Source organism: Panthera leo, chromosome C1 (genome assembly GCF_018350215.1).
Source record: "Panthera leo isolate Ple1 chromosome C1, P.leo_Ple1_pat1.1, whole genome shotgun sequence".
Lineage (NCBI taxonomy): Eukaryota > Metazoa > Chordata > Mammalia > Carnivora > Felidae > Panthera > Panthera leo.
The window spans coordinates 176,061,836-176,086,839 of NC_056686.1; the positions used below are offsets into that span (position 1 = coordinate 176,061,836).

The 25,004-nt window shown below is 39.1% G+C and overlaps 1 protein-coding gene across 7 annotated transcripts in view; it reads left to right on the forward strand.

The window, feature by feature from the left end:
* The window catches only part of CC1H2orf88 (chromosome C1 C2orf88 homolog), a 57,047-nt gene that overhangs the window by 22,479 nt on the left and 9,564 nt on the right, over nt 1–25,004 (forward strand). Inside the window, exons 1-2 of one of the 7 annotated variants that reach the window (XM_042949462.1) lie at nt 4,340–4,556; nt 4,644–4,847. The exons of 3 other annotated variants lie outside the window; for them this stretch is intronic. The gene's annotated coding sequence lies outside the window, so the exon portion shown is untranslated. Of the gene's footprint in view, nt 1–4,339; nt 4,557–4,643; nt 4,848–14,369; nt 14,410–25,004 lie in introns of those variants that run through there. 3 more of the 7 variants (XM_042949463.1, XM_042949466.1, XM_042949464.1) reach the window with 3 other exon arrangements.

Below are 25,004 nucleotides of genomic sequence, written 5' to 3' on the forward strand. Positions count from 1 at the left end.
TGCAGAAAAAGTTTCAGGAGTGAAGGATGACACCATTTTCATACCTACAGCTAGTTCTTCATCAAGAAATGTGTTTATGTGTCTTGGGCTACAAAAAATTGAAGAATCAATGTGTCACTTCTGCTGCTGAATTTTTTTTATAGCTTTGAATCCTAAAACCCTAGTCTAGGGCCTGACATGAAAATATGTCTGTCGCCTACTCAGAGGAGATATCTGGGTCTCTCAGCCAAATCTAAAATATCTTAGCATGTTTAAGACATATTTTGGAGAGACCATTTTAGCCTAAACATAAAAAATAATTCATAAAACCTGAATCAGTGAAAAGTATATGTGGGAAATAGCCTTGTTTCCAGTAACCACTAAGAAGTTGGTTTCCCCCCACCCTGGACTAGTGGACTATTTATGAGAAATGAGGAGATACAATTTTAATTTGTATATGCATAAAATAAAAGCATTATTTTTATCTTAACATAGTTTTATTATTATGAAAATCAAAATGAGTTTTCTCATAGGTCTTATCTGTGTGCTAGTCAATCAGTTTATACCCCATGATGGTGTATCATAATGGTAATTTTTTTCTGCCTCATTTTTTATCCTTTATAAATTGTTTCTGTGACTTCCATAACTCTCTAATGGACATGCATGCTCTAGTCTCTATATGAACATTCACATACTATGCCATCTACTTGTCCTGTCCTCATCACTTTGTTATCAGAAAGCAAATGAAGACATTTTATCTTTGGTGTTCTAGTAAGAGCCCCAATGGCAGGTGAGTCCTGGTGACCAGATCTCTCCTGACAGGGCCACGTCATTTCACTAGTTAGAGTTCTTTTAGAAAGAAGATTCCTTCTACCTCGCTGGCATGGCCTCCCTTGCTTCTCCCAGAGATGTAAGCTCTGAGTGGTCAACCTGAAGCAGGAATGGAAGTTAGAGGTGCTCAGGGTTTAGATGGAGAAACCAGTGGAGGGAGTCAGCTACCTACCTCTCTCTGACCTGTCCAGAGTGGAAGTGTTGTAGGTGGCTGGGTTGGAAATGGGATTTCTTTACAAGGGTAAGTTAGTATCTGGCATACAGTCCTCAATCCAGCTTAATACCTCTTTGCTGTTGATAGCATGGGTTCTGGGGTCAGACTGCTTGTGCTCAGATTCTAGTATTTTATTGTTACTGTTTTAATTATGCTTCCTTCCATGCCCTTCAGAAAAAAAAACCCACTGCACATTTGTTAGAACCCAGGCTCCCTCACCCTAACCACATTCAAGTTAGGCTGTCTTTGGGGTCCTTCGTTTCCTCTCTCACTTTGTTCTCCAGTTTTTATTAATTTTTTTTACATTTATTTATTTTTTGAGAGATAGAGACAGCGTGAGCAGGGGAGGGGCAGAGAGAGAGAGAGAGAGGGAGACACAGAATCCGAAGCAGGCTCCAGGCTGTCAGCACAGAGCCCAATGCGGGCCCGAACCCACGAACCGCGAGATCATGACCTGAGCCGAAGTCGGACGCTCAACCGACTGAGCCACCCAGGCGCCCCTGTTCTCCAGTTTTTAAAAGTTTTATTTAGCACGATTTTAAAATCGTACAGTCGGCGTCACTACCAATTTGATGAGCTCCGGGTTTCCTCGTCAACCATCTTGTTCAAGCCAGGATGGGAGGATGACAGGAGAGCAGAAACGCTGGGCTTTGTTTGGCTCCTAGTTCCAGGCAGCGGTGGCTTTGAGGAAAAGCCAGCCTTTTTGAGCCCCAGCAGCAGGGGGCGCTCGGTTCCTCCGAGCCATCTTAGCTCTGGCTCTTACCATATTGACCAAAGCATGACCTGCAGTCCCGAGGAGAGGCCAAGGCTCTGCTTACCTTTTGACATCCTAAGGTTGGAGGCAGGTTTCTTCTCAAAAGCACTCGGAAAAGCAGCTTCTCCTACGGCCGCAGTGAGTTCAGGGCCTGCATCCTTCCTAGTTCTGGGTGAATCAAGTACCTCTAGCTGTGGGGGTCAGCCAGCAGCCCAAATAAGACCCCGCCAGTCTGCAGCCTGGCCCGTCCACACCACCTTAGACTTGGGGCTCTGCGTGTGAGGCCAATCTGGAGAGGCAGCGCAGACAGGTGGCAAGGGCTGCTTTTGGGTTTTTCTGTGTCTTCGCCAGACCCAGGATGATGGAGGGAGAGCCTGGCTTGGGTCTGGCCAGAACAACAGCCCCTGTGACAAGTGCCACCCACAGGGAACAGGGAGTCCCAGCACAAAGCTTCCACATGACTCCATTCTTGAGACCAAAGGGTCAGAGAACAACTAACATTTGGTAAAGATGATCCACTGTATCTTTTTTTTTAAAGTTTATTTTTATTTATTTTGACAGAGAACAAGTGGGGGAGGGGCAGAAAGAGAGGAAGACAGAATCCCAAGTAGGCTCTGTGCTGTCAGTGCAGAACCTGAACAGAGCAGAGCCTGATACCAGGCTCGAACTCACGAATCTAAGATCATGAATCCAGCTAAAGTCAAGAGTCCTTCGCTCAACCGAGTCACCCAGGTGCCCCAGATCCACTGTATCTTTGAACTGAGTGAAAGAAGAAGATGTGTGCCTAGGGAAGTTATTTCTCTTCTAGGCAAGGCCGGAGACTCTTTCCTCCCCCACTTCTGCTGGGGTAACTGGGAAGTGAAACATAAATTTCCAAGTTTCTCTTTTCTTGCCTTGAGCACATCAAGGGCTGACACTGAGCTCTCAGTGTGGAAGCCAGAGGTCTCATGGATTATTCCAGCACTAGTTTGGTAAAGGCTTAATGCTGGGAAAGAAGGAGGGCAAGCAATGAAATAGGTTAAGTGAAGAATTAGGCCTAAAGGTGGATCCTTGCATTTGATCATAATTATTTAGCATGATATGCCTGAAATATGTAGAACTAAAATTTGCTTGTATTAGTATAATCAACTTGTATACATTAAAAATTGATACATATCAGACAAATCAACATAAGTGTATTCACATTCTGTGTCAGAATGTACCCACTGCAATTCCACTAATCATATTATCATGCAGAAAAATTACATTTCTGGGCTACTGTATTTGTATATAAAGTCACCTTAGTTAATTTAAACATAGTGGTAAGAATGCTCGGTGCACTTAAAATCTGAAAGATTCTGAGCTAGATTTTGTATAATGTATGCTCTCAACTCCTCAGCAATCTAACTATAGTCTTTCCTATGTTATATCTTTAGAGACCTAAGCTTCACGTTAGTCTACAAATTGTGGGCTTTGTAGGTTCAGGTGTTTCTTTTACACATTTAGTTTTGCAGCTGTGAGTCTCAGGGTCCTCATCTGTAATGTGAAGGAGTCAGGTGAAGCTGTCCCTAAAGTCTCTCCAAGCATGGATTTTGCATGACCACTCCACTGTAGAACACAACTAAAATAATGGTTCTTTTGTAGTCCTCTTGGGGCTTTTACTGCTGCTAGGAATCATGCGGGGCAGATGCAGGCACCACGTGGAACGCACAGGGAAACACAACTGAATAATGGCCATGTGTTGAGAGAGTGACTTCAATAGTTTAAAGAGCGAGAAAATGGTGTTTGGCTAGAGGTGTTTTGTTTTGAGAAACAAACTTGGAAAATGTTCTTCTTGAGTATTTTGGGATGGAGACGTACAAAATGGATGTGTACTTTTAAATGACTAAATGCTCCAAGCACTTTTGCTCTGCATGTTCACGGTGCAAACTAGTTAGGAAGGGCAGAATCCTTGGCCTAGCCCTGCAAAGTGGGGTTTGAGGTCAAAGTGGGTTTGACTGCTACGCCTGGATCTGAGCTCCAGATCGCTTAGCTGGGAAGCCTGCGGTGAGGCTTCTGCGAGTTCACCCGCTTAGTGTGGCGGGCCGAGCATCTGCTCTCCCCAAAGCAATCTCCGCCCGTCGTGCGGCGGTCTCAGAGACCATTCCCTCCTCTTAACTGGGCAGAGCCCAGAACAGTTAGCAGCTCAGGTGGTTCGGATGAGGGGCGGGGGAGGGGCAGGCAGCAAAGTGAGTTGCTCACTTCTGTTTTGTTGGAAATTTGGGGATCTAATTCCTGCTGGGGAAGCGGCAGCACTCTGGATAGTGGGAGTGAGGGCGGTGGTGTCCCGCCCCTGCCTTGTACCCGGCGCCAGCCGACATGTCGGTGGCGGTCCTCGCAGCCTTGTACTTGAGTGCGGCCCGCAGAGGGCGCGTGCTGGAGCCGAGCACCCTTGGGTTGCCACCTGCGGGGCCCGGCTGGCCTGGTTCGGGGCGCGAACCCGCGAGGAGCGCGCGGCGGGCGCGGCGGCGGCGACGACGGCGGCTGGAGGAGGGGCCCAGAGCCCAGAGCCGTGCCAAAGGACACCCCGTCCTCCAAATGCTGCCACTTGAGTGAGGCGCGCGAGAAGGCGGCGCCGCTGGCCTTGCAGCCGGACTGCGCTGCGCTCCGCACCCCGCCGCCCTGACGCCAACCAGCGCCCCCCGGGCGGCGGCTTCGGGGACCGAGCAGCGCACGCAGCCGGCCAATGCTGGATGCCTCCCCGGCCCCGCGGCCGTCCCGAGGGGCGTTGGGCACGCAGCCGCCCCGGCGATGTGCTGTGTAAGTGAACACCTGGGAGGTGGGCGACCGCTGTGTGTCCGTCGGTCTTGGCTCGTCAGCTTTGCCCTTTGGGTTTTTCAATGGCAGAAACCTGGGAGTTACAGGCCACTTTAATTCAAGCAGACATCCCGCGGCCAGCTGCCTCGGATAGAGCCTCACGTCTCCGTCTCCTCATTGAGAAGTTAGCCCCCACCCCTTCCACCTGGTTCTGAGCCCCAAGTCCGAGGTATTGCATTTCTGAGCTGCAGTTTCATTCTCCTTCCTACCTGAAGAGTGACTGAAGATTTTCAGGTAAAAGATTTGCCTATGAGCATTTAATTTGTATGCCAAACTGTCAGGCTTGTGCGCCGAATGACATGTGATGAGCAAAGTACTAGCTCTTGTGCTCTTTTAGAGCTGTGGGAGGCTGTATCTTGGGGCGAATTATACTGCAAATGGGCGGGGGGGGGGGGGGGGGGGGTCGGAATAGATCTGTAAAATCCTTCAGCCATTAGTTAAAGGATCCGAGAAGCAAAGCGGAACAATAGGAGTTGTCTATCTTCTGTTTCCTGTCTGCCCTCTCCCCATCCTTTATGGAAATTAACATAAAATTATAAACTAGTAAATGTTCCCATTAAAGACTACATCTTTTTAGGATCTTTTTAGGATCTGGTGTATGCAGTATTTACCTGAAGCAAAATTGTAATTAAGGATTCAGAGGAATAAAGAATCTACTTTTATTATGACTAAGTATAAATCACGTCAAGATCAACAGTTGAATATACCTTTTTTTTCTTTGGATGAGGTCATTTTCAAGTACTTGATATAGCCAATATCAATATATAGATGGGAAACAATATTATTTACGTCTTCTATTTGACATGTTCAGCAAAATGATCTGGAAAAACAATTATTTCCAGTTTTTAACTCTTTTATCTTGCCATCAAACAAAAATTGCCGAAATTACCTATTAGGCTCACAATCATATAGTAAAAGGGGTACTTTAAAATCATAGACCAACCTATAATCCATGTTAGTATCTCCTTTGTAGCATTTCTGACACACAAGCCACATTTTCATCAAACACTTCAGTGACAGGGAACTCACCACTTTTGAGGTATCCCTTCTTTCTGTTGCCATTAATAAGGCTCTGTTTACACTGAACTGACCCACTGCTTCCTTGGACCTGTTTCTCATTAGGCTTACTTTTGTCAGTAGTCCTCCAACTTGTGAAATTATATAGATAATATTTCAACAGAGAGGATCTAAAATTCATCCATCTGAAAGGAGTCTATGACCAAAAAATAGTAAAGAAATGAAAACTCTAAAGTGGTACAGAGTTAAGAATAGAATTATTCTTAACCTATAGAATTATTGTGAGGGTTAAGTGAAATAATGTTCATAAAGTACTTTGTATAGTTACCTAGAAGTCAGTAAATGTTAGTTATCTTCACGAAAAAGTCATTGCTTTTATGTTTCCTTCCATAGTTAAGACCTTTCTCTGTGCTGAAGATCCTTAGCCCCAAATTGAATTCAATAATTCAATCTAATCTGAACAGTGCAAAATGCAGTGAATTCCTATCTTCAAACAAAATCATCTAGCACTTAATTGGCTTTTGTAATAAATACACCACAGTTGACTGAAAACCTCACCACCACCAGCCTCTCCCTCCCTCTCCCCTACCCCCAACACATTGCTATCAAAGTAGGCTTTATTAATTTTTTAATTATACAGTTAAAAATGTCCTGAACATGAACAATTTTTTTTTCTCTTTTGTGACACTAAGCTTCCAATTTCCAGTTTGCTAGGTATGTTTTAGATTTGATCATGGCATTCATCATGCTAATTCTATCTTCTAGTTTTATGTCACCTGCACATTTGGTGAGTTTGTTCACCAGACATCCAAGCCATTAATAATATATGAAACCGTTCCTTTTGCCATGGTGGCTCACCTAGAATTCTGCCTGTGTGGCACAGTAGAAGTGGCCCTGGACTTTTGGAGGCTGGTTTTAGAGCTTGACGGTGATACTTACTAGCTCTGTGACCTTGGGAAACTTATTTTCCATATCAATAACGTCATATTAGTAACATCTACTTTTCAGGATGTTTATTAGAATTAAAAGTCATGTACTGAAAGTACCAGATATAGACCTGCTTGGAAATGTAGTCAGCCTTGGGAGATATTGCTGAGACAAATCAATGATCAGCTGAATTCAGTTAGCACTGTCCTCCTTATTTATCAAACTATTCTAGCCTGTAGGTCAGTCTTCATTATAAGACATCATGAGAAAAAGTTTAATCAAATGCTTTGCTAAAAATAAACATCTTGAGTATTCCTAATCTATCACAAAAGTAAATGATACTAGTTTAAAAATGACTGATTCATAGTGAATTTTGAATGTCTAGTTCCTAGAAATCCCCAATCTTTTCCCTCAGAATATTCAGTTTACTGATTAAATTTTGAATTTTGCTAGCAATTAGTGTCAAACTAACTTGTCTGCAATACCTAGGGATTCAAATTTCCTTTTGTTTCAGAGTTTGAAATAAACTGGGAGAAAAGAAACTGATTGAGTCTCTGGCTTCTTGAGATGTCCCTCCATGTTTTTTCATTTTGTTTTTGTCTTTAATGTTTTTTATTTATTTTTGAGAGAGAGAGAGAGAGAGAGAGAGAGAGTAGGGAAGGAGCATAGAGAGAGGGAGACACAGAATTTGAAGCAGACTCCAGGTTCTGAGCTGTCAGCACAGAGCCCGATGCAGGGCTTGAACGCACAAACCTGTAAGATCGTGACCTGAGCCGAAGTCAGATGTTTAACCTACTGAGCCATCCAGGTGCCCCTTTCTTAATTTTTTTCAAAGGTTGTAATATTGCTGTGCTTCTATATGCAGGCTTTCCCTGGAATATAATTCATCAGAAGTTGTGACTTCTTCTGCTTGTACCTAGGTTCTCTCTTAATGAGGTCTCTTCTGTCCTTTCCTGCATAAAAATCATTTGCTTTTGAGAAAGCAAAATAGTTGCTGAGCAGTTCTGTTTTCTTTCTCTACTTAATATACCATCTGCTCTTGGGTTTGGGAATTTTTTTTTAACTGGATCCTGTCTTCCATAGTGAGTGTACTATAAACAGTATGCAGCAACTCAGTGGTGGAGAAATATAATCAATCATGACATTATAATGTTGAAAGTTTGGGAAGTAATAAATAACTCTAGTCAGTATCTGATATAGGAAGAGCCCGTACTTTAAGAATTAATTTATTCCTTATAAATTCAAAGTTGTAAAATCAAGGATGTGTTGGGGAAGAAATTTTTTCTTCTAACTTTCTAGGTTCTTTGCTGATAAATTGATATAAGATAGATTAACAGGAGGAAAAACAAATTTAACTATATCCATACAGGAGCCCCATAAGAGACCCAATAGTAAATTGGGCAATTGAGGCTTATATGCCATCCTGAGCTAGGGAACGGGATCTGGGGTTAAAGGGGGAAGAAAGGCAATTCACAGGATGATAGGAGCAGATATTTGGCAATTAGGTGTTTGATCTGTCATGTAGATAGGGAGCCTGGAGATAACTTTTACTTGAATGACCTATCTAAATTCTTTTAAATAGTTAAAGGAGAGGTCAGAGTTTTTCTTGAATTTGCTGGGTCTCAATTGCCTTCAGCTCAAAATAATCCATATGCCAAAGTGGCCTAATTTGGATTCATGTAATCTCCCTTTCAGATGTTGTACAAGAGGCTGGAAGTAACATAAATTAGTGAAGCTGGATAGGTGTTGGACACAAGGGAGTGAGAGAGCCCTGTGAACTGGGGAGTGAATGTTCAGCTCAGAATTATTCTAATTCAGAACAGTTTAAACATTGCACTGGCCAAACAAAACACCAACCCAACACTACCATGAGTTTGTGGCCTTTGTTTTTAAGTGTGATGAAAGAAATAGAACTCTGTATAGTTCACAGTTTTACTGTCAACATCTAACAGACTTTGAAGTACACGGATATTTGGTAAATAGCCAAACTTTAATTAGCATTCATTAAACTCGTGGATGTAAGAACTGCTCTATGCATAATAACGAAAGGAGAAATGACTGTTGCCTTTGAGGAATATTTAATCTCATTTGGGGAGACAGCACTTAGAAATTAGACCAACTGGACATCAGTTCAAGAAGAAAATTCTGAATAAGGGTTGGAGGAATTCCAGGAAGTCTGCACAAAGAGATGGGGCTTCTCTAGCCATGAAGATAGTATGGATTTGGTTTCAGCAGGGAAGAGGGAAGGAGTGTTAGGTGGAGATAAGGGGGAGGTTGTGTGTTTCAACATAAGGGAAGCTACAAGGAGAAAATGAGCATGGGTGTGTGTGGTTAGGGGAATAATTGACGGGACAGGAAACTTCCTTGGATTAGTTAAATTTAATAGGTAAAAAGAGGGCTTAAAAAATGTTTAAATTAGATGTACCTCTGCCCCCACCTCATCCCAACATCCCACTTCCACCCTAAAATACTGTACTGTCAGCTACAAAAAATAGGAACTCTGTAATGACCACATTCTTTAGGAATGTGGCATATGCATAATGAAAGAATGATCAAACTTAAAAGAGCAAAACTTTCTGAATTCTAGATCTTTTGACCTCGATTCCAAGTGGATTTGGGCACCGTTTTCCCATATCTCCACGTAAGAATAATAGTTCTTTTAAGTATTCAGAAGTACATACACTACCGTCTGGAACTTAATTCAGTGCATAGTACTTAATACACTTAATTTATTATTTATGCCTCCTACTTGTTCTAAAATATTTGATTTCACTAAATAACATAAAGACTAATCTTGAATTTTTAGGGAAAGAGAAAAACTCTTTCTCAACACTTCTAAGTTCATTGGCTGGGTCTGCAAATCAAACTGATAATAGATTAACAGGAGGAAAAAACATTTAATTACCTATGTACACATGGGGGTTCACAAAGGAATGTGCTTCAAGGAAACAGAATTGGAGACTTATATGTCATCTTAAGAAAGGGTGAAAATCATGGGAAAGAGGGTAGACAAAGGAAAAGGAGTTTGGGGCTCCTGGGTGGAGGTAAGTTATGGGAAGGTGACTAGGAAATATATGATAAATCAGGATTTGTTTTATAAGGCCTGTTAAACAGATAAGAGTTGTCTCAGGTGATGAAAATTGTCTCTGGAGTAGTTTTCCTTCTCATATAGGAGATGAAGTCACCTTTACAAAGGGAAATTTGTGTCCTGCTTTTTTGACAAAAAGGGGGGTGCAGAGAGCTTATTGCCTATGGCTCAAAACAACCCTTATACCATTGTGGCATGTGTTGGGATGGCAAACTCTGATCTCCTTCAAATTCATTAATGGCATTTGAGGTAAAGAAAATTTAATGATCCAGAAAAATGTCAGTTAAGATAATTTGATCTATTAAAATGACTAAGATTTAGATATTTTGGATGAACTTTGATTAGAAACTACTTATTAAAGTTCATGCTTGAGTAAGGCAAAGTCTCTACCCTCCATGAATTCATAGATGTGTGAGAGAGAGAAATATACTATCCATCCCGTGGAATGAGATCATTCACGTTGTAATAGAATTTCACAAGAATTGACATTCTTAGGATTGTTTTTGGAGTGTATGGTTTCCACCTTTGAAGAAGATTTTGAGATTGGGGAATCTTGTGTGTTTCTTGCGGGTTGGACTTTCGTGAACAGGATTGGGACAACTGTTCAGAACAAGGGAGTGTGAGTTATCCAAAATAATCTGTTCAAATGCCAGCTTCTCTTAATAGTAGCAGAATAGCAGCTACATTTTTATAGCGCTGGTTTTCCTTACTGCAATTCAAGGAGGAATTTGGGGCAGGAATTATTAACCTAAGTTTAGAAATGAGGATACAGAGAAGCAAAGGAAAGTCCCTGTAATCACATTGCTAATTAAATTCCTCTACCCCTATCCAGTTAAAATCCATTTGAAGATGTCGTTATGAAAAATTTATTGATTTTTTTCCTTTTTTGAGCTCTAAATACACACATTTGTTGTATGTGTATTTCTCTCCATACACCCAGTGAAGTTGAAAGAAAACTAGACTCAACACACTGATTTTGAGTATAAAGTAGTTTTGTTCAGTGGAGACCTTTTAAGTTTGGTATTTTTATGGTATCGCAGAGTCATTTTTTTAATTTACTTTTAAAATTCTATTATAATTAATGTACCATGTTATAGTAGTTTCTGGTGTCCAATATAGTGATTCAATGATTTTAGAAATTACTCAGTGATCATTGTGATACAAGTATTCCTCATACCCTTACCTATTTCACCCACCCCCCCAACTCACCTCTGATAGCTATTAATTCTCTATAATTAAGAGTCTTGTTTTTTGTCTTTTTAAAAATTTCTTTGTTTTGTTTCTTAAATTCCTCATACAGTACTTTTCTTTCTGTTTTATCTCAGTATTATACCCTCTACATCTATCTATTTTGTTGCAAATGGCAAGATTTCAGTCCTTTTTATGGTTGAGTAATACTCCATTGTGTGTGTGTATGTATATATATATATATATATATATATATATATATATATATATATATATACATATAGTGTGTGTGTGTGTATACACATATACATACACACCACATCTCTTTTTTTTATATGAAGTTTATTGTCAAATTGGTTTCCATACAACACCCAGTGCTCATCCCAACAACACCACATCTCTTTTATCCCTTCACCTACTAATGGACCCTTGGGCTGCTTCCATTATTTGGCTATTATAAATAATGCTGCAATAAACATAGGAATGCATATATCTTTACAAATTAGTGTTTTCGTATTCTTTGGGTAAATAGCCAGTAGTGGAGTTACTGGATCATATGATAGTTCTATTTTTTATTTTTTGAGGAACCTCCATTCTGTTTTCCACAGCGGCTGCACTAGTTTGCATTCCAACCAAGAGTGCATGAGGGTTCCTTTTACTTCACATCCTCACAGCACTTGTTGTTTCGTGTGTGTGTGTGTGTGTGTGTCTAGCCTCATACACTAGAGGTGTGAGGTGATATTTCATTGTGGTTTTAATTTGTATTTCTCTGATGTTGAGCATCTTTTCATGTATCTGTTGGCATCTGTATGTTTTCTTGGAGAAATGTCTGTTCATATCTTCTGCCCATTTTTTACATTTTTTGTTTGTTTTTGTTTTGGTGTTGGATTGTGTAAGTACTTTATATATTTTGGATACTAACCCCTTATCAGATGTATCATTTGCAAATATCTTTTCCCATTCAGTAGGTTCTCTTTGAGTTTTTTTGATTGTTTCCTTTTCTGTAAAGAAGCTTTTTATTTTGGTATAGTCCCAATAGTTTATTTTTGTTTTTGTTCCCCTCGCTCCAGGAGACATATCTAGAAAGATGTTGTTATGGACAGTGTCAGACAAATTACGGCCTGTGCTCTTTTCTAGGATTTTTATGGTTTCAGGTCTCACATTTAGGTCCTCAATCCATTTTGAATTTTTGTGTGTATGTGGTGTAAGAGTGGTCCAGTTTCATTCTTTTGCATGTAGCTCTTCAGTTTTCCCAGTACCATTCGTTGAAGAGACTGTCTTTTTCCCATAGGAAATTCTTGCCTCCTATGTCAAAGATTAATTGACAATATAATCAAAGGTTTATTCCTGGGTTTTCTATTCTAGTCTATTGATCTTTATGTCTATTTTTGTGCCAGTACCATACTGATTGATTCCTAGAACTTTTTGGTATAACTTGAAATCTGGGATTGTGATACCTACAGTTTTGCTTTTCATTGTCAATATTTCTGTGGCTATTCAGAGTCTTTTGTGGTTCCATACAAATTTTAGAATTGTTTGTTCTAGATCTGTGAAAAATGCTGTGGTATTTTGATAGGGATTACATTAAATCTGTAGATTTCTTTGGGTAGAATAGACATTTTAACAATATTTGTTCTTCAAATCCATAACCATGGAATATCTTTCCATTTGTTTGTATCATCTTCAGTTTCTTTCATCAGTGTTTTATAGTTTTCAGAATACAGGTCTTTCACTTCTTTGGTTAAGTTTATCCATAGGTACTTTATTGTTTTTGGTGCAATTGTAAATGGGATTGTTTTCTTAATTTCTCTTTCTGCTGCTTCCTTATTAGTGTATAGAAATGCAGTGGATTTCTGTATGTTGATTTTCTGTCCTGCAACTTACTGAATTTATTCATCAGTTCTAGTAGTTTTTCAGTGGAGTCTTTAGGTTTTCTGTATATACCATCATGTCATCTGCAAATAATGAAAATTTTACTTCTTTTTTGCCAATTTAGATGCCTTTTATTCCTTTCTCTTCTCTGATTGCTGTGGCTAGGACTTCCGGTACTATATTGAATAAAAGTAGTGACAGTGGACATTCTTATCTTGTTCCTAACTTTAGGGGAAAAGTTCTGCTTTTCACAAGTAAGTATAATATTAGCTGTGGATTTTTCATATAAATTCTTTATCATGTTGAGGTATATTCTCTGTAAAACTCTTTTGTTGAGAGTTTTTATCATGAATGATATCTTTTGTCAACTGCTTTTTCCACATCTATTGAAATAATCATATGGTTTTTATCCTTTTACTGATGTGATGTATCATGTTGATTGATTTGTGAATACTGAACCACTCTTGAAACTCCTCTTTCATTTCTGATTTTGTTTGAGTCGTCTCTCATTGTCACTCTACTCTCTTGTCACAGACTCTGAGCCTGGAGTTCTCTCTTGTCCACCAAGAGAGCAGACTCAGAATTGAATATGAGAGAGGCTAATGTCTGGGAGGAGACAAGAGCCCTGAACAGGGGTTTTGTCTCTATTTGTTGAGCTCCTAAGATCTTACATACATGATGAATTTGAAGAAAACAATTAGACAGTAATCATTAACTGGTGTGTGTAAGAAGCAAAGGGTCTGGGCAGCAAGTGGAGTTTGTGATCAAAGCACAATAGTATATTGGTGCCAGATGAAAAGTAATTTCCTTCAGGTGATATAACAAGTTACTTGTGATCCCATTATAATATCTCGCTAACTAACCTTGGACGCTTTTGCCCTGTGGCGGCAGCTTTCTGCCCTAAACTTTTTTCTAACCCATTTTTGTAAGTATAAGAAGTGCTTGGATCTGTCTCCCCTCACTCTTTCTCCTCCCTCCTGTTCTCTCTCTCTCTCTGTCTCTTTCTCTCTCTCTCCTGAGTTTGGCTAAAGGTCTATCAAGTCTGTTGATCTTTTCAAAGAAATAGCTCCTGGTTTCATTGATCTTTTCTATTGGGGCTTTTTTTTAAGTTTCTGTTTCATTTATTTCTGCTCTAATCTTTGTGATTTCCCTCCTTCTACTGGTTTGAGGTTTGTTTGTTCTTCTTTCCCTAGGTCCTTTAGGTGTAAAGTTAGGTTGTTCATTTGAGATTTTTCTTGCTTCTTGAGATAGGCCTGTATTGCTATAAACTTACCTCTTAGAATAGTTTTTGCTGTATCTCAAGGATTTTGGACTGTTGTGTTTTCATTCTCATTTGTCTCCATGTATTTTTTTTGTTTCCTCTTTCATTTCTTGGTCATCCTATTCATTGTTTAGTAGCATGTTTTTTAACCTCCATATATTTGTGCTCTTTCCAGATTTCTTCTTGTGGTTGATTCCTAGTTTCATATCATTGTGGTCAGAAAAGATGCATGGTATGACTGATCTTTTTGAATTTGTTGAGACTTATTTTATGACCTAATATATCACTTATTGTGAAGAATGTTCCATGTGCACTTGAAAAGAATGTAGATTCTGTTTTAGAATGGAACATTCTGAATATATTTGTCAGATCCATCTGGTCCAATGTGTCATTCAAAGCCACTGGTTCCTTGTTGATTTTGTTTGGATGATCTATCCATTGATGTAAGTGGGGTGTTAAAGTTGCATACTTGTATCTTGTTACTATTGGTTACTTCCTTTATGTTTCATAATAGCTGTTTTATGTATCTGGGTGCTTTCCTGTTGGGTGCATAAATATTTACAATTGTTATATCTTCATGTTGGATTGTTCCCTTTATGAATATACAGTATCCTTCTTAGTCTCGTTACCGTCTTTAAAGTCTGTTTTGACCTATGTAAGTATTGCTACCCCAGCTTTCTTTTCACATCCATTTACATGATAAATGCTTTTGTGTCCTTTCACTTTCTTTTTTTTTTTTTTTAAGTTTATTTATTTTGAGAGAGAGAAAGCGTGAGCGTGAGCATGAGCACGGGAGGGACAGAGAGAGGGAGAGAGAGAAAATCCCAGGAAGGCTCCACACTGTCAGAGCAGAGCCTGATATGGGGCTCAGACTCATGAACCATGAGATCATGACCTAAGCTGAAGTCCGATGCTTAACCAAGTGAGCCACCCAGTTCCCCTCTATCCCTTCACTTTCAATCTGCATGTATCTTTAGGTCTGAAATGAGTTTTTTGTAGACAGTGTGTGAATGGGTCTTGGTTTGTTATCCACTCCATCACCCTATGTCTTTTGACTGGAATATTTAGTCTGTTTACATTCAAAGTAATTATTGATAGGTATGTACTTATTGCTCTTTTGTTACTTGTTTTATGGTTGTGTATGTAGTTCTCTGTTCCTTTCTTCCCTTGCTCTCTTCTGTCATGATTAGTTGCCTTTCTTTAATGATATACTTAGATTCCTTTCTCTTTATTTTTTGCATACTTACGACTGGTTTTTGATTTGTGGTTAACATGTGGTTTATATATAACATCTTATGCTCATAACAGCCTATACTAAGTTGATGGTTGCTTAAGTTTGAAAACATTCTTTAATCCTTTCCCCCTCCCACCACGTTTTAGGTATATGTTGTCATAATTTACAGACTTTCATTTTGTGAGACTATTTACTGATTTTTATAGATCTAATTAATTTTATTGCTTCCTACTTTAGTGCTTCCTACTTTTCTTACTCCTACTTATGGTCTTTCCTTTCCACTCAGAGTCCCCATTAGCATTTCTTGTAGGGCTGGTTTAATGGTCATGAATTCCTTTAGCTTTTGTTTGTCTGGAAGCCTCTTTTAATTACCGTTTGTCTTGGTGTGGACCTCCTTGAGTTGATTTTGTTGGGGGCTCTCTCTGTGCCTCCTGGATGTGGATTTCTGTCTCCTTCCCCATACTCAGAAAGCTTTCAGCTATTATTTCTCCAAATTTTCTGTCCCCTTTTCTTTCTCTTCTCCTTCAGAATCCCTTCGGAATAAAATGTTGTTACATGTGATGATGTCGCTAAATTCCCTTAATCTATTCTTACCTTTCTTCTGCTTTCTCTGTCCTGTTCAGCTTGATTGCATTCCATTACTCTGTCCTCCAGGTCGCTGTTCCATTCTTCTGCTTTCTCTACTACTATTTATTCCTGCCTGTGTACTTTTAACTTCAGTTAATGAGTTCATTTCTGATTTATTCTTTTGTATGTTTTCTTTCTATTTTGAAGATCTCACTGAAACCCTCCTCTCTTTTCTCAAGTACAGTATCTTTATGACCATTACTTTAAATTCTCTATCAGACATATTACTTATTTTTGTTTCATTTAGCTGTCTTGATGTGATTTTATCTTGTTCTTTCATTTGGGACATATTCCTTGATCTTATATTTTTTCTAACTCTCTGTGTTTCTCTGTGTTAGGAAAGTCAGCTATGTCCCTTGCTCTTGAAAGTAGTGGCCTTATGAAGAAGAGGTCCTGTAGTGCCCTGCAGCAGTGTCCCCTGTTCACCAGACTCTGGCGCTTCAGGGGTATCTCCTATGTATGTTGCATGTACCCTACTGTTGTGTCTGAGCCACATTTGCCTTCAGTCCAGTCATCTGCAATGGCTGTCTGCCTGTTGTGGGCAGGGTTTGGTCCCTCTGTTGTTAGTGAGCCAATCTGGGGCCACCTTGGGCTTGATTTGGGTCAGATCAGGCATCTGCCAGGGCTGCAGTAGCACTGAATTACAGGGCTTTTGTTGGTAGGTGGGGCCTGCAGTCAGGCCAGGTGTCTGCCCCCAGGCCACTGCTAGTGCCCCAGTTGAACTGGTGTGTGTGGTTATCTTTTTCTCTTCCCAAGGAAGAAGTCACTTTGGGCCTGTTGGGGCTCTTGCACAATGCCATGCTTAGTGCTCTGCATTGGATGGACTCCTGCCCAGTGCAGTTTGGGTGGGGCAGATCCACGGGTTATGCAGGCGTGGGGTGGGTGATGTTAGCAAGGTTTGCACTTGTCTGCTGTAGCAGGAGACCTTTGTAGAAGTCCTGTGGAGGACCAGTTGGAGGGGATCAGACTGCAGAAGAATGCAGGACTGGAGTATGCTATTAGCAAGCTAGGTAGAGATCATGTTCCCGCTGGTTCCTACAAGTGTCTGTGTATCTGGGGAGCAGAGGAGGAAAATGGTGCCAACCACCTCTTTTGTTCCTAGAGAAGTCTCCCAAAGATCCCTGCCCCTTCAGCACACCCTGAGATTAGTAAATAAATCTCCTTCCTGTGTACCCCATGCTTTTTCAAACTGCTTCTTCTGTACTGTATGTCAGGGCTGTTTGTTATGCTATCTCAATTTCCTATAGCCCTCTGGGTTCCCCAGAGCCAAGCCAGCTGAGTTTTAAAGTTCCTGGTGTTAAGCCCCACTGATTCTAAGAACTTGCCAAGTTAAGCCCCACTGGTTTTTCAAAGCCAAATGTTGTGGGGATCCATCTTCCCAGTGTGGGTTCTCCATGCCGCAGGTGCCTGAAGTGGGGTCTTCTCTTCCCTCTCCATGCCTGTAGTGTTCCTCCCTCCTGTGGACAATCTCATGGGTCAGTTTGGTTCCTGGCCACATCTCCATCCTTTCAACCATTTTTGATGTGGCCTCTTCTCTGCGTTTAGCTATGGAGAATCTGTTCTGCCAGTCTTCAGGTTATTTTCTAGGTTACTTTTACTGATGTGGGTGTTAGCTAGGTGTGTCCATGGGATGAGATAAGCTTAGGATCCTCCTACACTGTCATCTTCTCTGGAAGCCTCAAGGTGTCATTTTTTTTAAAAAAGAATCTTGGTCAGGATCTTAGATGAACTACCAGTCTACACTCAAAGAAATGAGAACTGGCTTCACAATAATTTCACCAAACCCTAAAATCTCAAACAACTTTTCCCTTCCTCCTGTACATATAGTGTTAGAATTAATAAAAGACATACTTTACACTATACATAGAACAGCACTGCCCCCAAAGTTCATATAAGTAGGGTAGAATGTAAGATTCAGGAATATTTAGGTAAATCACAGATGATAAATACTGAATTTATGGGAGATATAGGAGTTGCTCAACTTTTTACTATTCTGATTATAAATCTTAATCTTTTAGAACCAGTGCCATGGAAGGCATCTACAATTTCTCCTCACAAACTTGTGCTTGGTTCTAACCAATTTTGCATTAGTTTAGCCCTCTCATTTGACTCAGCTTGATGGCTTTTTTTTTTTAAATTTAGATGTATTATAGTCCTATTGACTATTTTTACTTGCTAATTAAGTATTACCACTTGGATCAGTGGATCCAGTGCTGTTCTCTTTCTTCACAAAATGGTGAGTCTCATATTAGCATTAAATCTGGGTTTGAAGGAACTAAAATGTGTTACATTACATTATCAGGTTGGCTTTTTAAAAAAGACATTTCCGATACAAATTACGTATATATATATATACATATATATATACATATATATACACACACATATATATATGTAATTATGTATATATGTATACATATGTATATATGTATATGTGTATATATACATATATGTATATATATGTGTATATGTATACATATATGTATATATGTATATATATGTAATTATATATGTAATATATATGTATATATATACACACACATATATTTGAAAAAATTTTGGGAAACAGAGAAAAGCATAAAGAGGAAATTTAAGTTACCTATGATCCCACCATCCAAAGAGCAACTCTGTTCATGTTTTCTTGTATTTAACTCTATTTTTTCTTAAGCATCTATATTTTAAAAACCAGAATAATACATATATATTTTTCTGCTTTTAAAAATTATCAGTTCTTAAGACTCAGATAAATCTAATCTTTGTAAACTTTTCTACCATGTTTTAGGAGGCAGGTTGTAATATTTTCAATGTTTGGTGTCTTTTTTTAGCTAATAATAATTATACTTAAAATTATATGATATTACAAGATAGGCTTTATAACAGTCTTGAAAATATTTTCAGTGAATGGAAATGTAGGAAATTACTAGTTCAAATAACAAATATGTGAGTACACAATACATGTTTTAAAACAATACTTTCGTTTGTTTTGTCATGGATAAATAAACCTCTTGACTAGTTATTTAAAAACTTAACATATGAGTATTGCCTCATGCTACTAAGTATTCTTTTAAAAAGTTATCATCTGTTTACCATGAACTACCCTAAAAGTAGGTGGCTTAAAATAACATACATTAATTTTGCAGTCCCTGTGAATCAGGAATCTGGGTGCAGCTTAGATGAGTGCCTGCCTGTCAAAGCCTTTCACAGTTGGCAGTTGGGGCTGTGATCTCATCTGAAGGCTTAAGTGGGGAACAAACCAGTTCTATGCACCCTGCTGTATAGAGATTTTCCTCAATTCCTTGCCTCATGGGCCTCTCCATAAGGCTTCTCATAACACAGAAGTTGGCTTCCATCGGAGTAAGAGTGCAAGACAGAAGCCATGGTCTCTTTAAAATTTAATCTTGGAAATGACATCCCATCACTTTTGCTATACTCTATTGTTAGAAGTAAATCATTGGTCCTACAAGAAGAGGGAATTAAGCAAGGGATGGGAATTTCTGGAGGCAGAGATTACTTGGGGGCCATTGTAGAGGCTATCTACTACAGTTATTTAACAGTTACATAATATTCAGGATATAAGCCTATGATAAATCACATGTCATTGCACATGTAGCTTATTTTCAATTCTTCTAATTATAAAAAGACTACCATGAAAAAGTTTATATATAAAATTTTGTTGGCAACTCTGATCATTTCTTTAAGATAGATTTCTGAGGTGGGATATTTGGTTTAAAGCTTCTAACGTGAGTTGTTATGCTATTATTGAAGCAGTTGAAACTACTACCTGTGTTTGAGAATGTTCATTGTACCCTATCGCCTTTAAGACCATTCTTTTTTTTTTTTAATTTTTAAATGTTTATTCATTTTTGAGAGAGAGACACAGTGTGAGTGGGGAGGGGCAGAGAGAGAGGGGGACACAGAATCCGAAGAAGGATCTATGCTCTGAGCTGTCAGCACAGAGCCCAACACCAGGCTCAAACTCACAAACTGTGAGATCATGACCTGAGCCGAAGTCAGATGCTTAACCGACTGAGCCAGCCAGGCGCCCCAAGACCATTCTTTTAAAGAATGGGCTTGTAAAATAAATTGTTCCATAAATACACTGTTTATCTGATTTAGTGCATATCATGAAATCTGAAAGGGAGGCACTGTGATATGGCAGCGAGATCCCTGAAGCCATATTCAAAAGATCTGAGTACCAGAACAGGCAGTGCAACTGGTCTCTCGTGCGTTGTCATCCAGACTATGTGCTTCCTCAGGCAGGATATTTAACTTGCTTACGTACACAGTCTACATCAATGTACTTTGTAAAATATGGAAAAATAATTCCTTTCTGTTGCATAAAAGATCGATAAGACACCAGGGAAAGAGTAAAGGGAAAAATGGAAATGAGATATGCTCAATAGAAACAGAGATAGATGGATAATTTACTCTGAAAAGCTCCAGACACTTGGTTATCATTTGTAATGTATGGTTATATATACTCTGCTGCTCTCTTTGTAGGAGTACAGCTATACCTTGTTTTATTGCACTTTGTAGATACTGCCTTTTTTACAAATCGAAGATTTGTGGCAACCCTGTGTTGAGCGAGTCTGTCTGCACCGTTTTTCCAACAGCATTTGCTCACTTCATCTCTCTGTCACATTTTGGTAATTCTCACAATATTTCAAACTTTTATTATTTGTTATGGTGATCTGTGATGAGTGATTACAACTCACTGAAAGCTCAGATGATCGTTAGCAGTTTTTAGCAGTAAAGCATTTTTATTTATGTACATTTGCATTTTTAGACATAATGCTGTGGCACACTTAGGAGACTACAGAATACTGTAAACATAACTATTTTTATTGGGAAACCAAGACATTCTTTTCACTTGCTTTATTGTGATATTTGCTTTAACAGCCAGTGGTCTGGAACTGAACCCACAGTTTTTTTGAGGTATGCCTGTATAGGAATTTCTTTCCAACATCTAGAGTTAAATTATTTAAGTCAATTAACATTTACTGAAGCCCTTCATTATGCATGCGTATAGAAGTGAGATGCAAGGATGAATAACAATGACTTATTACCAGTCTTCTTTCAGAAAGCATTTAAGTGCTGTGACCATGTTCAAGCCTTTACGAGTCCATCTGGTATGGGTACAGACTTGTAAACAAGGCAGAATGGGAAATACAGTGATGAAGATAAATATGGCGCGGAAACCCAAGAGCGTGATAGAGTGATATTAGGTAGCGAGATGGCCTTTATACAGGAAGTGGACTTGAGATGCACACTTAAGAATAGGTAAATTTTTAGAAAGAAGAAATTTTTGTGTAGTAATACTAGAGAGAAGGAGAAATGATAAGAAAGCCCTTTTTAAGAGACAAAGCATTTTACAAATGTGAAGAAGGAATCTATGGAATAATTGGCTTAGCATATAAGGATGATTGCATCATGATTTTCAGCTTGCAGTGAGTTTTAAGACTGAACATTCATTTTTGCATTAGTTTTGGTTTCATGTTCTGATTCAAGTTCCAATTCCTAGTTTCAGGTACAGGGTCTAAAGAGCAGTCCAGGTGTAACAAACTAAAGACAATATTCTGACGTTGTTACCAGTTTTTCATACCACCTCCATTTCACAACAGTTAAGGAACTGGCTTCAGAATTTTATGGAGCTTAATTCATGCATCACAAGTACAGCTGTGTCATTTAGCTGTGGCCTGACATGACTAAGAAATGAATATAGAATATAAAGTTTAAATGTTTTAAATTCTTGGGGTGCCTGGGTGGCTCATTCAGTTGAACATGTGACTCTTGATTTGGCTCAGGTCAGGATCTCAGGGTCATGGAACTGAGTCCCTGGTCAGGGGGTGGAGCGTGGAGCCTGCTCAAGCTTCTCTCTCCCTCTGTCCCTCTCCCCTGCTTATGCACATCCCTTTTCTCTAAAAAAAAAAAAAAAAGTATATGTTAAATGTTTTATATTCTTAGTGGGATCTAGATCAAATTTTTTTCTTCAGCTAGTTTTTTTTTTTTTTTTTTTCCAACTAATTGATCAGTAGCTACTCTCCATTTTCCTGCAGGGATTTATATGGATAGTACTGGAAGAATTACTGCAGACTAAGATTCAATATTCCTAGTCATAAATAGGATTGGTCAGGTGAAACCAGACACGTACCCAGAGTAAAGCTCAGAGGGCCAGGAGAAATGCCTGTTTCTCTTCTCCACCTGGAGGACTTGGTAAAATGGGTGAAACATTGACACCTGTTTTAGTTCTATTACCTGATTGTAATGATTCAAAATCACTGTCAGCATTCTTATATTCTTCTCTTTCTTTAATTATCTTAAAGTACAGCAAAGCGCTTAAAATAATTTGGTAATAGTAGTTTTAGGGGACAATCTAAGAGAAAGAAGGAAAGGAAATGACACTTACTGAACACCTTGCTTGTTCCAAAACAATTCTAGATGTTTTATATATGGACGCTCACTTAAATTTTATGATGAATGTCTGAGGTGGATCTCAGTTTACAGATGAAGTCCTACCACATAGCTCTACTCAGGTTTATTAGAATCTCATACATTAGCCTCTCAATTAACAGTGTTATTTCCCCTGCCCCTCCATTGAGAAAATTGAACCCCAAATGTGACGCCACGAAGAGTCATCCTGAGACCACCCTGCAGGTGAGCAGATGCACACTGCATACGTTCTGCGTGCCTAAGGACCAATCCAACTGTTCGGTTTCCAAAGTAGTGCTCTTTAGGCAACCTTCAAACTGGCCAAAATATTTGCCATATTTTCCAGCTTTTACTTTTTGGTGAGAGTATTAAATCTGAGTTCATTTGTTTGCCAGTTTAACTGGCATCATTTGACCCTGTTATGAATTTAAAGTCTAAGTGATTCTCAATATTATCAGGACAAAGACTTCTGTTTAAAGTCCAATTTTATGGACCCCCCCCCCCCCCAACAAGAAAGAAAATATACTCTTGGTGCCCATTACTAGAGAATGAATAATGACAAACATCCTATTAGGAACTCAGGTATTTTTTTAATGAACTCATATTTTTTAATGAATTAGCATTTATTAATTGCATCTACATTGAAATTTGAAAAATATATATGCATAAGACTTTTTTTTAAGATTATTTTGAGAGCAAGAGAGAGCACACATGGGAGGAGCAGAGGGAGATGGAGAGAATCCCAAGCAGGTTCCTCACTGTCAGCGTGCAGCCCAATGCAGGGTTTCAATCATGAGATCATGACCTGAGCTGAAATCAAGAGTAGGACATTTAACTGAATGAGCCACCCAGGCACCCCTATATGCATAAGACTTCTTTTAAAGACTATAGCATTTTTTAAATTATATAAAGATTCTCATTAATTCAGGGCTAGGGCCCATTTTAAGCCATAGCTTGAGATAAAAACATCTTGGAAACCTGTTCAGAGGCTTAGCATATGATATAAAGTAGGACAGCAGTAATAACCATTTCTGTTAATCTAGTATTTAAGGTGGACTTTCAGGGATTTAGAGGTCTGTTCATTTCCAGAAAGATATTTAGAAGCTGCTTTTTTTTGGCTAGTGCTTTGTGTTTGGGCCTCATACTCAAGTTACGGCTTGACACCTTCCCTGGTATATTCCAAAGGAGCTTACTCATGAGGCTTAGTTTGATGACACTGCATCCAGGATGAAGCATCACAGCTCTGAAATGAACTACACGGAATGAATGGGCTAAAGTAATTTAAATCTTCTGTTTGAAGGATCCAATAGAAGACCCAGTAGGTGCTAGACCTGTTCCCAAGGGAAGTGCCAGGGCTGTGGCCTGACACACTCCACATACTTAGCGCTTTGAGGCTCCTCAGTAACATTGAGGGAAACAAGTCAAAGGACCTTTCTTTTATGCATGCCTGTGCTGTGTGTGTGTGTGTGTGTGTGTGTGTGTGCGCGCGCGCGTGTGTGTGTTGGGATGGGGGGGTGGTGAGGGAGAAGGTGTGGTGGGAGGAAAGGCATCCTTATATTGTATTTAGCTGCCAGTGGCATAAACAAAAAATGGCCACTTCTCCTATTAAGGCAAAGATAAAACAAATTAAGGACTTTCTCTGGGCATCTACACTATTTATTGCCTGAATAAGCTGTCATCTTGTCTCACTCTGCCTCTCTTTAACTTTATTTGTTCAATAAGTTTGAAAGCACTTAAAGACATTGGTCCTGAACACATAATAGAGACTAATTAAAGACTGGCTGGATGGTTAAGGAATGTTCTCACAGCTCTTTATGTATCTTAAGATTATAAACTAAAGTATAAACGAAATGGATTTTCAGTATTTTTATTGAAGTATAATTAGTATACAATGTTATGTTAGTTTCAGGTATACAACATATTCATTCAACAGTTCTATACATTACTCAGTGCTCACCATGATAAGTGTAGTCACTGTCACAAGGTTATTATATTATGACTGTGTTCCCTGTACTTTTATATTTTATAGACTGTACTTTTCATCTCTGTGACTTTTTTATCACTGGAAGTCTATACCTTTTAATCCCCTTTATCATTTCACCCATCCTCCCACTCACTTCTCCTGTGGCAACTACCAATTTGTGCTCTGTATTTAAGAGTCTGGGTTTTTTTGTTTATTTCTTTGTTCATTTGTCTTTAGGTTTCACATTTAAGTGACGTCACATGGTACTTGTCCTTCTCTGACTTATTTCATTTAACATTATACCCTCTAGGTCCATTTGTGTTGTTGCAAGTGTCAAGATCTCATTTTTCTTTTCTTTATGGCTGAATAATATTCCATTGTGTGCGTGCATGCGTGTGTGTACACATAAATCATATCTTCTTTATCCATTCATCTATATGGACACTTGGGTCACTTCCATATCTTGGCTATTGTAAAATAATGCTGCAATAACATAGGGGTGCATATATCTCTTTGAATTAGTGTTTTCACTTTCTTTGGGTAAATACCCAGTAGTGAATTACTGGATTATATGGTAATTCTATTTTTAATTTTTTTAGGAACTGCTGTGTTATTTTCCACAGTGGCTGCACCAGTTTGCATTCCCACCAACAGTGCACAGGGGTTTTCTTTTTCTCCACATCCTCACCAACACCTGTTTTTCTTTTTGATTCTAGCCATTCTGACAGGTGTATGGTGATATTTCATTGTGGTTTTGCTTTGCATTTTCCTGATGATTAGTGATG